General features: G+C 37.7%; 1 protein-coding gene across 1 annotated transcript in view; it reads left to right on the forward strand.

The window, feature by feature from the left end:
* Positions 1-15,690, forward strand: part of LOC308191832 (uncharacterized protein) — a 563,294-nt gene that overhangs the window by 251,043 nt on the left and 296,561 nt on the right. The gene's annotated exons all lie outside the window — the stretch shown is intronic.

Raw genomic sequence — 15,690 nt, forward strand, 5'->3', positions numbered from 1 at the left:
TGGGGTATAGAAGGTATGTCATTTGATATATGTTCCATATATTTTTAAAAGGAATGTAGTGGTTTCACCCTGATGGACAGATGAACTCCACCACAACTACTCTCTCGCTCCCCCTCCTCAAAGGGGAGGGAGGGAGAAGAGCAGGAAGGGAGAAAGTATGATGGGAAAGAAAAAGGCTCACAGGTTGAGAAAAGGATAATTTAATTAGAGGGAAAAGAAACAACAACAACAAAACAAAGATCATACTGTTGTATTGACTCATACAACAGAGTTGTGATCAGACACACCTTCATGTGTCTCCCAGTAAGCGATCTGTGCCATATGAGGAAAATGTTGAAAATGCTTCAAATGTGGAAAAAAATCCAACAAAATTCCAGCTCTTGACTGGCCTCAGAAATATAATTCATGATAAATTAGTAAAAGGTAAAAGTACAGCAAGAGAAATTGCACAATTTACATTCTTCAAATGGCTTGAGTTTAGAAGGTTAATATACAATACTTGGAGACCACACAGCGTGGTGTCCCATCACAGAACATTATCAAATGCTACACCTGACAGCCTGTGAGGTGAAGCTCAAGAATTTATCATCCTTTCATTAAATAATCAGAATGGATATAAACGAACAATAGAAAGGGAGAAAATCAACAGCTATAATGGCAGTAAGATTAGAACTAGCACTTCCAGGAGGATTACTGTTAAAGTCCACTAGATTTTAACAGTAAATGCCAAGGTTTGGGGTTTTGTTGGAGATGAAAACCCTAAGCTATTTTCTTCACTGTGATGACCTTTCTGTTGTAATTTTCCTTTGAGCAAATTGATAATAGGAAAATAAGAGGGAAGATAATCTCACCCTGATACACTCTGCCCGGTCACTGTCTTGCTCAAGATTGTGTTTTCAAATGAAAAAAAGAAAGCCCTTCTTTCATTTGAAAACTCATGAGCTATTTAGCATTAAATCACAGGAGATACAGCAACCTGAATGACTCCAGTAGTTTACATTCTGTGAATAATTATGCTTTTCCTATGAGAAAATGAAGGTATTACCTGGTTTAATATGTTGCTTCCTAATTCTAGGAGAGGTTTGCCTTTTTAAGCTTTATTGCAAAGACTGAAATGCTCATTCACTCTTTCTTTTCCCCCTACTCCACCTGTCCATCATTTTTATTATGTCATTAAGAGAACTAGATATATATTAGCTGCTATGGGCTCAGATACAAGGTGATGCAAAGGAAAGAGGAGGTATCTTCATCTTTGAGTTATATATATGATGACCAAAATAAATACTTGAATTTCGTCTGCCTGTAGACTTTCAATTGTGCTTACAGATAAAATAAATACTAAATCCCTTTCCTTACTGCTGAAGTCAGGATGTGTCCATTTGCCATATAAGCTGATCTATGTTTGAATATATGTACTGATTATAGCATTGAATTGATAGTGCAACTGTGTTCAAAAAGACAATAAAGGCAGAGTCCTAGCAATTCTGGCAGTAAATCCAGTCTCATAATAATGTAATTATTTAATATAGTCTTCTTTTGCTAGGCCTTGATTCTGTTTAAAGGAAAATAATATATTCCTCTTTTGTTCTGCACAGCAACAGAGCAAGTTGAGGGTAACAGAATGTTCTATTAACTGAACTAACAGAGCAGCTCTTTCTGCTAAACTTATATAACTCTTTAGAAACACCATGTGCTGCTTGTTCACTTCCAGTCTATCTCCTAATCATTCTAGCAAGTCAAGTAAGGTCTCTTCCTGCTTAAAGGATATTTCCCTACATCACAGTCTTGAAGCCTCACTTGCTGCTAATTGCAGTGATTGCAAATGTGTTGACACTAAAGCTTGTTGAATGCTGAAAAGAAACCTGCAAATATTTATTTGACTTAGTAAGCACATGCGTTTTCACAGTGTTCACACCCTTTGGAGATTTTCTTTTACTCACAAGCTTAGTGCCATGAATGGTTGCAAAGCAATGTATTTTGAATAAATATTGCAAATTTCTGGAAAACAAATTTCAAAATCATAACGGCAAATATTGCTGAAAAACTGGTCTTAAGCAGACTGTTAAGACTTACTGAAGTTGGTATGATATTCTGTAAATGAAATAGCTTGTGAGTTTTCAAGAATAAGAGAGATCAGTGAATTTGCCAGTTTGCACCAGCAAAAACTTAACTGCTAAGCCATATCTGTAGAGCCATCTGGGCATCATTACTTGAGATGTGCACAGTTTGTCCTTGGGGAAATGAGGGATTTAAATGCCAAAATAAATGTACTGTGCTACGGTTTAAAGTATACACTGAATTGTTTTAACATTCTCATCTCTTTCATTTTGAAAACTGCAGAGCCCTGCAGTGATCAGTTTATTAGTGAACCTTTGTGAAAAATAGTGCTCAAAGGATTCCTATTGCTTTGTGTCTTCATTTTCTCAAACATCCTTAGATATTTTCCTTACAGGATTTGTGTTCTCCGTGCTATGTACTTGACAATATAACAATAAGAATACAAGCTAATGGGGTTGAAACAGAAGAAAGATACAGGTGAGGAGACAACAGTAAAGAAGGGATACAATCCTAATTTCTAAATAAGAAAAGGGGAATAGATGATTTTGTAATTTTTGGCTGGTCAATTTCACACTTTTGCATACAAATCAGGAAAAGATGATAAATTATATGTTATATATTATATAACTATAGAACCTACTGTTTAACTGCCATTTCACCTCTGGTCTGCATTACATTTAAAACATGATTAGGAATATTACCCATAAAAGCTAAGCACGAGAACAAGGTCAAGCCTGAGAAATAAAATTACCTTTTTCTTTCAATTCCTCTTTAATGTATAAATTGCAATGTTAGGGGAAAAACGGAATATTATGTTGAAGCTTTTTTGTAGCATTTAATCTTAGACTGCTCTTTAGGCTCAATATACTGAATCCTACTTTGATGAAGTTACTTAAAAAAAGAATGATAAAAATGTGCTGATGCTCAACCTTATAGAAATACTATTGCAAGCTTAGACAAGCAGTTGTCCATTTTATACTGGTGCAAAATATAAGATGTTGACAAAAGAATTCAAGGCAAAAAAAAAAAAGGAGTTAAATTCCTTTGAAAAAAATAGTGTGGTTGCCCCATATTTTTTCTTTAGATGCTTCCCTTTCTTTTATCTCAGTCGCAGCTATTTAAGGTTGCCATGTGTTATTAGAAAAAAATCTTAGATCAGTTTATTGCCAGTGTGTACAGCTTTCCCCAAACTATTATAATAAGAAGCCAAATCACCTGCAATGTTTGAAAACAATTTGCTGCTGATGTGTGTGTATTCACTGTCTTACAAAATGCAGGTAATTGTTTTAATCGTTTATTTAGCAGTATCTGATTAAACATGCAGACATATCACCATAATTAAGCTAGTTCTGTTCTGAACTTGGTATAAATGAGCTCAGATGTTGAGGTCTAATCATTGGTAGTTGAAAGCACTAGTGGCATCTGGTGAGACAAATGGATAAATATCTTACAGAAGCCTGGGAGTTGGTGAGGTTACCAGCTTCATAGAAGACTATCATTTTGTCATTAACTGGTGTGAGCAACAGTGTATAACTCATTTACAGAACTCTCAAACTATGAACATTTCCTTCCCCTTCCTTCTCATTCCCCTCCTCCCCCCAAGTGATGTGCAAAGTTCTAGTAAGAGACTCCATGTGCTGAAGACCATACCTTTGAAGTATACAAGACAGGCAAAGTGTGGCAGAAGGGAAGAACTGTTATAACTAATTTACAGGAAACTGAAGCTCAGAGATGTTAACTTTTTCTAAGATCAGACAGGAGGCTGGAACTGTGAATCAAGGTAAGTAGCTTAAGGACAGGATGTTCTTTCTGGATTTGTTTTCTTAAATATTGGAGAGAAAATGTTTGTGATCTCCAGATTTGACATAGCAGGGATATTTCTCCCCTTGGAAATCTCCATGGAAACGCATCATACAGATTGAAATGGAGACTGCAAAGCAAAAGCAATACAGCTCTGGGCTGTTTAACTGTAGCAAAGAATTTTCTATGCAGTAACATCTCCTTAAAAGTGGATTAGGATAACTGTGAATAAAAGGAGCATCTTTGTCGAGGGCTAAAACAGAACTTTTGTCATCAGTGAAATGCCGTGGCAATGTGGCACCTATTCTGTAAGGGTTATCAGATTATAAAGGCTGAAAAGTAGGACAAATCCAGAAGAAAAATCACTCTTATAGTAAGCCAGGTTTGTTTAATGCACCTGTAGGATGGCATCATGATTGTTCCTTGTATGCACATTTTGTTGTGTATTTCTCTGGATGCCCAGCAGCTAGTGGAAAATGCAGAACCCTCAACTGATTAATTTGCAAATGGACTTGGGATTTCTCTACATAGAATGAAGGTTTTGATTCCTAAAGGTTGTCTGTCAGTCTTTTTTTTCAGCCTTCTTTTGGAATCTTGTGGCATAAAGGCCAGGCTCAGCCTATTCTGGGTAGAACACCACAAAGAGAAATTTTGCAGTTTTAATATTTCTAAGACTTCAAGGTAGAGTTAGGCATTGTGGTCCTTTTTATGTAAAAGTAACTAGTTCAGAGACTAATGCTGCTTCTGTTTGCCCATACATCTTAATTTCCGTCATAATTTTTAGGTCCTAAGAAATGTAGATTTGGGCCTTTTCTGTTCTAAACTGACTGTGCAAACTTTTTTCTGAGTTGATGGTGCTGCTTAGTCAGCTCTACCAAGACAGAAATATATGCATATGTGGTTTACATATGTGATACATTTATTTACCTTCACTGTTATCCTATTATGCTTATATTCTGCCCATAAAATAATGGCTAATAAAGTTTTCCTTTAATTAGTACATTTTGATTTGATATTTTCTAGCTCATTTAAGACATGCAGAATTGCCATTCGCTTGTGTTTATTTTCTTTTTGCAAACTTACAGTTAAGTTCCTTTACTGAGAGACAGTGTGAACTGTTAATACCAGTTTGCTTTCTAGCATGCTGTCTTGCATTTTAAGTTATGCCTAAGAGAACTCAGAGTAAGAACTCTGAGTATATATACATAATATATATATACTCATATATATAATATATATATACTCATACTCTGAGTATATATACATTATATATATATATAAAATAACTCAGAGTAATAACTCAGAGTAATTTCTTCTCAAAAGATACAGCTGATATTTATGTAGCGGTCTTGATTCTGCAGATACCTGTGTGTTAAATCCTTAATACTCCTGCATTTTAAATTCCTACATTCAAGTGCTGTTTTCTGAAGCAATGGGGTCTTTGTACATGCCAAAGCGTGTACAAAGTGATAATGAACACATAATCACTCTAGGAAGCTTAGAAATCACTTTCATTACAGGAAGCTACTTAAAAACATTTTAAGTCCTATATAAATTACCCTGAATTAATGAGACTTTCACTGAAATAGACCTGACATCCTTGCTAATGCTAAATGGAAGCACGATTGTTAGTCTAATACACAGAGTAAGAAATCCGTGCATTATAGTTTAAGAATATGGGGCATGCGAGACTCTTGATAATATACTCACAATCAAAGGAGCTGTATTAAAACATTTTCATTGTCTGTCCTCTCTTTCCCCCTGGGAGGATGCCTGGTGTAGCAATGTTGTGTCCAGGCACAGATGCTGTGCCACTATGCCCAGCCAGCACACCAATTAGACTTAAATGGGGCATCACTGCTGTGAGCTTTAAGGCGCCACCTTTAAGGCATGAGGGAAATTCCTTTGAATTTTAAAGGAGAATAGGCTATTGTCACTTTCTTATTTTAGGCACACAGACTGTGTAATCAGGGGAAGGACCCTCCAACAGAGAGCAAGTGAGAGCAAGAAATTAAATGTAAGTGGTCTGAAATTCCCCTTTAGAAAAACTCATCTGTCTCCATTGGCTATATGGTGATCCCAGGAACAGCAGGCTCTGAGTCAGTCAGCTGAAATGGGAGGGGGAGATATTCTTGACTAGAGCTAGAATTTACGTCAAAACATCCTGGTGAGAGAATAAAATCTTTCCAGTGGTTTCATTAGTTCAAGTGAACCTGTAAGTTGTGATACAGCAGGAGGCCACCGGACTTCTTTTGGCTTCAGACAAGAAGCTTCTTGAAGCTGCTGCGTTCCTGTTTGGGTCTTCCCGGACTATGAGGGAGACACATCTGTGAGCACCGCTGAGTGTAGCTGGGCCAGCAATTGCAGGACCTTCACTTTCTCACTTGTTTTGCTGTCAGTTAGGAAATGATAGAGTTATTCTGAAAGCTGTGCTTGCCTTTCCACAGAACAATTGAAATTCAACCCCTTCTTCTGGACAGTCTTTAACGAGTCAAGAAATCCAAAATTTTTGGTGGAAATTGTGATTCTTCTTGGGAAGGCTTTTGGGAACACACGATTTATAAGAGAGAAATAGGGTCAGGAAAAAGCAGAATTTTGTCTCTTAATGGCCAAACTGTTGAGCATTCTACCAGAGAAAGCATTTTCCAGCCTGTACCTAAACTTTTTCCTGTCTCTTCTCATTGGTTTTCCTGTCTTTTGAGACCTGTCATTCTACAGTTATTCACTTTCCCACAGGGCAGGCTCCTCAGCCTCTTTTACTCCATGGACCTTTGCAACATGCCCTCCCCCCCCTTTTTTTTTCCACTTTCTTTACAGATGGGTTAGGTTGTTTTTGCCTAGCCTTGCAGCTGTTAATATTTCTCTTCATGGGAAATTTCTCTGGCTTTTTTTCAGTCTCATGTTGTTTTTGTGGTAACTTGCCCAGAGTGGGAGTTGGAACAAATTCATTTTCCTGAAATGTAGTTATGGGAGGGCTGCACGAAAGGATGAGAGAGAATATGAGAGGATCTCCATTACTGTGTTTATAGCTACCTGTCGCTATTGATCATTAACCAATCTTGCTAGAAGTATGGCTTCAATTTTCTTTTTTCAATGTGGATTAAGCAGTGTTGCCAACACACATTTTTCTCTGTCAGACTTTACAGTAAGTATGTAGCACACAAAAGTTTGAAAGCCATCTCCTCAGATGCTGTTTAAAAAGGACTTTTAAATGACTCAGTCACAGATTTCATGCTCGCTGGCATTGAAAAATTAGAATTTAACACTTTCAGCTGACTTTAAAGGCTGCAAAAAGGCTAAAATGGACAGCAGAATTCAGCTGTGTGAAAGACAATAAAAGGAGTAGAGAACGGTGAGGAGATGCTTACTTTTGAAAAGGCTGGAACTACAGCACTACTTAGCATACTGTGCATTGTTTTAAAAAAAGAAAGAAACAAACAAAAGCCAGAAAACAGCACGTCTCTACCTGGGTCAGGATAGCAAGGCAGCTGAGTATTTTCTGAGGTCAGCAGAACCCCAGGCTTTTACCTGCACTAAGCACCTACACATACTGAAGGAAAATAGGTGAAAATGAACTCAGAGGAAACAGGCAAGTGACTGGGGAGACTGAGATTTGGAAATGGCGCTTGAAGAGTCTTATATAAAATGTCCAGAATAGAGGGTGGCAAAATCAATAGGAGGAATGGTGTGTGTTCATACATTGCAGGGGGTAGCCATGGGAGTTTCTGTGGTCTGGATGTTTCCTATTTCACATTCATTGGGCACTTATTTCTACTGTTTCTAAGGCCAGAACCTAGTACTCCATGTAGGAAAAATAGGCAGCAAGCAGCCAGAGGTGGCAAAACGTTGGTGATCTTGTGGCTTAGCCAGATACTGGTGCTGCAAGGTAGGCATCTAGCTGCTGCCTCGTCGGGGCGAGAGCTGGGCTGTGGGTGGGCAGCTGGCTCACAGGAGTGGTGCCAGCTGATATCCCCCTTCTCTGTGCTGCTTTGGCTGACTGGATCTCTCCCACTCTGCCTCTTTCCCCTGTGGCTCCCTGTATGATGACAGTAGTTGCCTGGCCTCAGGCGGGTTCCTCATCCATGTTCAGCAGCTACCGAGCTTTGAGCCGATGCTGGCTGGTCACGTTAGAAGGTAGCTGGTCCCCTTTGAACTAGCAGGTGCACCGAAAATATTGTCTGAGCATAAGCTGAGGAAGTTCAGTGGCCTCTTTTGTAGGACTTTCCACCACAACCCACATGGGAACCAGATGATGTTATTGGGTCATGATCCCTCACCAGGTATTGCATATAAATTATTTAAGAAATATAGGGAGGAAAAGGTGGAAGCAGCATGGGAGGCACTTCATTATCAAGAGCTGAGGAAGAAAGAGGGTGCAGTGCTGACACTTTTTGCCATTGCATCTGTCTTGCAGCTTGCAGCAGGCTCCAGACAGCGCAGCTGTCTCTGTTTTTATGGTGCTGCAGTTTGTGTGTGAAAATCACTGTACATTCTTGGCCCCTCCTCCTATCCCCCTGCAGTTAGGGTTTTCTACCACTGGTTTCTGCGGGGTCAAGGACGCACTGCTGAGTTGTGTGGAGAAGCTTAAGACATCAGGTATGCATGCAGTAGGCACACCTACCTGTCAGGCTTTCCCTCAGAAAGAGCTGCCCTGTCTGCTCTCCTCTCTCTGTAAATAAAATAAAAATAGAACTCAGGCAGTATGTGAAAGGATTAATGACATTGTCTGAAGCGATATCAATGCTGTGTACAAACTGGTAGCATGCCAGTAGTGAAATCAGATTATTTAGTAAACTTTAGTAGTAGCATTTCAAGATGATGATGCAAGATTTCATCACAAAGTAAAAATAGTTAACTCAGATGTCTGCACTCCTGCATATTGCTCAGCTAGTATTTAGGTGTAACATGTATATGCTGCACCTGCGATCCAGCAGAGAGAAACCAGGTTCCAAACAAAACTCCACAAATAGCTGAAAACTCTCTCCTGAGTTTAATAGGTGTGGTCCTTTCAGTCTTTCAGGTTTCTTTTATTTTTCAGTGGTTTTTTTTTGTTTGTTTTTTTTAAGTTTTGGGTTTGGTTGATTTTGCCACATGGCAACAAAGGTATCCTCCAGCTGCCTTCCAATAAATGAGAGTTAATGTATAGAATACTGTGAAGTGTTAGCCATCTTTGTGGAGCGATCTCCCTGCAGGACAGCATGTGTAAGAAAAATGCAAGCCAAAGATTCAAGAACATACAAAGGAAGATGAAACCTGCCCTCACAAAGAAATAATGCTTCAGGTGAAAGGAAATGTGAGAAGTTACGCCATGTACCAGTAAAAAACTAAAGCTTATAGCGACAAAATAAATAACATTAAACCACTGAAAATTCTAGTAAATGCACAGGTTATTTCAGAAGAAGAGGTCCACCTATAAATTTGGAAAAGGCAGTTTCCTTCACATTGTAAGAATGAATGAGGGAGGCAAGAGTGGCATGAGATCAAAGGGCACTTACAGGGTGTACTAAACGAATGAGGGAGAGACAGGCAAGACAGAAAGCAGGATCAAAGGACACTAATGATAAAGAAGCTCTGCTTGCCATCTCCTATAAAGAAACACAGTGAGTCAGCAGAAGTTCAGAGAGTATTAAAAGAAAAAATCTAAAAGGAGATCACATTAGAAGCAAGCTACATGTATTTCCTGACCATCAGAGGATGAAATAATAATGGGATGTGGGCGACATTCAAGCACAAGTTTGTTGACTGCAGGTGCCTTTGGCTTGCAGCTATGGATTGAAAAGCCTTTAAGGGAATAGTCTGAAAGAAGCTAAAGCAGCCAGTGCATTAAATGATGGTCTCATTAGGGAGCTTGGTGGAGCCCTGTCTAGTGCTTTGAGTTCAGATCCGTTCCTAGCTAATGCCCTGCTGTAAGTATATAGAAATGGTGCACTTTTTTCCCCCCCCCTCTTTTTTCTTTGGTTTTCCTTTAGGTTGTTTCATTGAAAGGATAGTGAAAAGCAGCTTCAAATCATACTCTGAAAGGGTACTCAGTTAAGGATATAAAAAAACCTGATTAGAATAATTAGGAAATTGCTCAATATAATACATTTAGATACTAGCTTTCATCCATCAGTTTCAGAGGACTTTATGTGTAGTGTACATGGCATATCCTTACTGCTGTTTCTCAGAGGCCTGTTTGTGCCTAAGTCAGTAAGTGGCATGTGTGGTGCTATGCCACAAATCCAACAGAAATCTGGGAATATAACTCATATCTGAGGCTTGAAAGAGAGGGGGAAATGTGTCATTTCAGACAGTTCACAATAGTGTGTTATGCATAGTCTAGAAAAAGCATTATTGCAGGTGAACATTACCAGCTACCTTTAGAATGGGGAAAGGAGAAGAAAAACAAAAATAAAAAACAGCATCAAAGTCACAATTCTCCCCTGAGAAATAGATTTCAGTATCTTTATGCATCTCCCATCACCGGCCTTGCTAGCAGTGTAGTACCTGGTCAGTATGGCATGGCAGGAGACAGAAAACAACTCGGGAAATTCATTGCACTGTTCCTTGAAGTAAAAGGTGTGTTTTCCATTGTCCTGGGAGACGGATGGGAGAGGAGCTCCTGCAGCCAGCCTCTATATGTAGTATCCTGTACAGAGTATTCACTTTATAGGCTGTACATACCAGAAGGTGGCATGGAGCACTCAGTAACAGCAAGACAAGGGACTTAGGGCCAGGCTCCTCAGTTGATGCAAGTCCATATAGCTGAGGATCTTCTCATCTCTTGTACTAAATTCCACTAAGTCTTAAGACTTGCCAAAAGGAGTGAAGCTTACCTTCTGTCAAGCTATTTACTGTGTAGGTGCAGTTAATCAGTGAGTGCTTTCTTCAGAGTCCCTTTCCTTTGTGTTGCCGCTTCCCTACTTATGCCTCAAGGAATTTTTCCCAGTATGGTGAATATAATCATTGAATTTTAAGTCTCCGTGGCTTTCTGCTCAGTTTATTCTAGCCAGCTGCATTTTTCCTACTACCCAATTAATTTTCCTACTACCTCTTACTTCTTATTTTTTCTTGTTGAATAAACTGTGGTAGGAAAACAGATTGAACTATCCCAAACAGTTTGAAATACAAAACTTCTTTAGAAGTTATTCCACTGTTTTACTGCTGTCAATTGCAATACAGCTGTGATCCCTCCTTTTTATTCCTGATCAATGTTCTAGTGCTTTTAGATCTCATTTTTCTTCTCTGTTTAAACAAACTAGTACCTGATTTTACTGTGTTTTTACTCTAGAAATTTCAACTATTATTTTAGTGAACACCTTTTTTTTTTCCTCTTGAAGTAGTTAGAGTATATTTCATTTTACTACCCCTTTCCACAGACTTCGGTTATCTTCTCATGTGTTTTCTACGTCAAGCTTAAGACTGTAAAACTATCATCTACAATTTTCTGTACTTAAGGTTTTTGTTAGAAGAATGAAAGTTCCAGAACTGCCAGATTACACGCAACCATTTTTATTTAATGAAGTAGATTTATAAAAGCATGTGCCAAAACTAAGCAATATTTAATCCCTTTTATATATATATATATATATATATATATATATATTTGTTACTCTAGATGTCATCCACTTTGGTGATCAAGCTGCTTGATGGTTTTTGAAAGACGTGTATCTGACTAATGTATCTTGATCATCTATGGTTCTACCTTTTCAAGTGAAATGAAACTCACTAATTTTATGCAAGGTTTTCATTTTGATGGAAATTTAAATTTAAGATCTTGAAATTTAAGCTCACTTTTAGCGTTGGCAGGCACAGCAGTAATGAGAATCAAGACTGAAAGACTTGAATTTCTAGTCACTGGAGACTTGACAAAAATACACAAGTTCATATATTTCATGGAATATATACATTTAATATATAGTAATGCTATAACTTATGTAAAACATTCTGAAAAAGAAAGGAAAGGATCATATCCCCTTTTACATGCAAATGCCATATGGTGCAGTCTTATATATTTCTGTGCCAAAATGATTGCTCTCCAGAAATTATATGATGAAGTTGCCATAACAGTAGTCTTTGCCAAGCCATGTGTGGTGGCATTAAAATAGGATAAATGAACTTCAGTAGAAAAGGGGAAAAGACTCATTCCAGTTGTGTGTGAATAATGACAAATAAATTTACAATATGCCCTAAATCCATGGTGGTTTAAAAGTTTTGCTCGTGTAAAGGATGTTTGTAATTCACCTGCAGTCTTCTGTGTGACCATCATCACTGGTCAGCAGACTTAGGTTTTGACTGGTTTTGGCCCGCTCTCAAGATCTAAAGTTGCTACATGTCTTTGCATTCTGGTGAAAAATGGTTGAAGGTTAGGAGGTATATATCAAGAGCACTAATAGAGGACAGGATATTTGGACTTTCCATGTTCGGTTCATGAGACAATATACATCTTCCTTCTTAAAGTGTAGCCTTCCATGCTTTCTGCTGCTTTTGTTTTCTGTGTAACCCTATCTCAGCCCTCCTAGAGCAGTAAAAGCAACATGGTCATTCGGATCCCATGACTTATTCTGACATGCTCAATCTAGTACTACCTAAACCAGTGGTTCTTCACTGATATTTTTGATTATGGGATGAATGCTTTCTGCCTTACAGGACATGGAACAGGGCATATTTTTCAAAAGCTCTGTCTATCACTATGTGGAGAGAAATAGAAGGAAAGAATCTGGAAAAGAGGTGTGTGACTTCCCTGTATTCTTTAAAGCAGTGTTTCCTGTGGCAAGCTTTCATTGAGACTGATTTATGGAAAAACACAACAGTGTGTGTTCTCAGGAGTAGATCTCTCTGCTTTCCTCTTGGAAAGGCTACTGACATGTTTAAAAAGACCTGAACACAGTTTCATTAGGATTTTAACTGTAATATTGTAAGAATTGTGTGAAATCTATGCAAAATCAGGACTTTGAGTCCTGAATTCAGCTTCTTGATGCTTTTGAGCATTGCAGACAACTTTTGGAGCTTCTGATGCAATAAACATAAAACATTTTTTTTCCCTAAATTCATTCTCTAAGTGGGAAAAGCATTGATCCTAATGGAGAGAAAGGCTCTGAGGTAGAGTGTTGGGGTTTTCTTTTGGGACATAAGAACTTGTATATTGTTTTCTACCTGACAAGCCTAAATGTTACTCCCCAAAAGAAATTAATGTCTCTGGTATAATCACTGATGCACTGATTTCTGCTTGTCAAATCTAAATGTGGAATAAAAAAAATAATGAATTAATAGAAAATGTGTCCAAGCATTTTAACAACAGAGAAATATTTGCTGTTACTATGATATGAACAGACCATAACCTAAGATCTAGTGAAAGTGGAAGAAAACATTTTGGCTAGATTCTGTGCTTGAAGTCAGGAATCAAGTGGAGATAGGCCAGTTGACATTGCTTAAGGATCTGGTCTTTGGATGAGAGAAAACAAAGGGAAAAATGTACATACCACAGCTAAAATAAGGTTTATTAAAGTGAATTTGAAGGGGAAGTAATAGTGCTAGATCTACAAAAGAGATTTAATAGTGGATTGAAATTGAATTGTACAGACTTATTGATAGTACGTTATCAGACCAAGGTATTTTTTCATCATAGCCCAATAGATTAAAGTAAAGACCATTAAGAGATTGAGGAAGGCATTGTGAGCAATGACCAATGAAAAATAAGATTAATGTAGCATTCTCTACACAAACAGTGGCTTTCAAATGAGAAATAAATGAATCAGCAGGTGAAAATTCCGCCCTCAAGATTAAGACACAGTTTAAGAACCAAACCAAACCTGAGAAATAATTATGATATGCCACATGTTTTTGATGACATGCAACACACATTCTCACTCAGCTTCTCAACTTCTCCTCATTCCTACTTCAAATTAGAGAAGAAGAGGACCTAACAAAATGCAGTCTTTGACTGAACAGCTTCCTGTTTCCTGCATCTTTACAAGATTTCTCTGGATTTTGTCCTCCTAAGGACAAAAGTTCCTGTTGATTTGTAATCCATACCAGATTTTGGTAGTACTCTGATTTTTAGTAGCAGACTTCAAACTTTGATTGGAAGCAATATTACTTAAATAAAATAAATTAATAAACAGAAGCTATATGGTCATCATGGAACCACTGTAAAACGCAAGAGGTCAGAACAGCAACGCACTCCCCAACAGTGCCATCCTGACACTTCATTTTTGGAGATTCCTGATGGTTGAAGTTTCACAGTCCCAGCCCTGAAATGTATGGTCTAATTTTTCACCATTCTTTGGAATTAAGCATATTTTCGTAACACTGAGAGACCTTCACCTGTGAGAGAGATGAGCAATCTAATTTTCTAGACTGTGAAGAACCCCTTCTCGCTCTCTCACACATCCCCATTTTTGTTCGTGTTGCAGTCCTTGTCAGTTTTAAGAATGGGCAGGATTCACTTTGAACAAGTTAGTTCTGAAAAGACAAAAATTTAACCCTGATTTTTCGAGAAGACTTGGGAACACTAGAAACATTGAAATCTATTCTCAGTGTCTTGGAAAACCCCTGAGATACAAAACAGGCTCTATAAGGGATGCCTTGGATAAGTGTAATTTGTCTTTTATGCACGCAACTCTACCAATGTAAGCTGATATGTTAAGTAATGGATTTGGTTAATTTGACTGTCAAAATGCTAAATGACATCACATTTATAATCCTATAATTAAATTGTAATTGAGGAGGGCTTGAATCAACTAGCTAGCTGCTACTATGCAGCAGAGAGTTGAGTTGAATGAGAAGAACTGTACATTTAATTCTTTTTCCTTTTATGCTGCCTGTTTGCGTAGCTTGATGATTAACTGTTTCAGTATAAGACTGGATGGTTGCAACTCAGCTATAACACCACCACCACCACGTCATGACAGTGTGTCATGATAAGCAATCAAATTCTTGGATAGGGGGCATTAATTTTTTGGAATAAAATATCAGAGTGGTTCTGAAATGAGATGGAATTACTCAGAAGGAAAACAGAGTAACTGTACTAAAATTAAACAAAAGTAAACTTAACAGCTTAAGAAAGATAATGTGAAAAAGATAGGGATGAAAAGCTGATTGGAAGTCTTATGGAATATTGTCTAATGATGGCAATGTGTATTGTTGATAAGCACTGTGAGATAATTTTGCATTGTTGTAGGTATATATTAACATAAGAGAAAGAGTTGTAAGCAGCAATTTACAGCAATATTCTTGTACAATAATCACCCTTTGTACTGGGTGTGTTTATTCATCTAGATCTTCACTTTCACGAGGATTTAATGACAGTAGTATCAAGTACAACAGGAATGTTCTCTGCAGTCCATTGTTTACATAAAGCCTTCTTTACCCTCCTTTTTCAGGTAGGTCTATTCAAAAATTTGTCCTAACATTTTTCTTGGTTTGATTCTGCTGCAATTTATTTTTAAATAGTTATAAGAAATTAAGTTAGTTCCACCTGAACTGTTCTCAAGAGCATAATTTGTTAAGTATGTTTGAGAAGCCTTCAGCTGAAATTGAAACTCTTATGCCGAAGTATTAAAAATAAGCAAATATTCCCTACATGGACATTGCAGAAGAGGCATGTAAGAAATATATACACAAAGTATAAATTTGCACGTTCTGGACACATTTTATTCTTTTCCTCTTCTCTCACCCCCTCTCTCCCATCCTTCCTTTTTTCTTTAACCCCACATTTTTACATAGCTCTCAGAGAGAGAAAAGGTATCTGAATATTTTTAGAAACAACCAAGGTCATAAAAATTATTTAAAATTCAAGAAGAAAGAAAAAAAGAGGTGCCCTGAAGCTAAACTCCTGTTAGCAACCAACTA

Source organism: Anser brachyrhynchus (assembly GCF_964034855.1).
Source record: "Anser brachyrhynchus genome assembly, chromosome: 3".
Lineage (NCBI taxonomy): Eukaryota > Metazoa > Chordata > Aves > Anseriformes > Anatidae > Anser > Anser brachyrhynchus.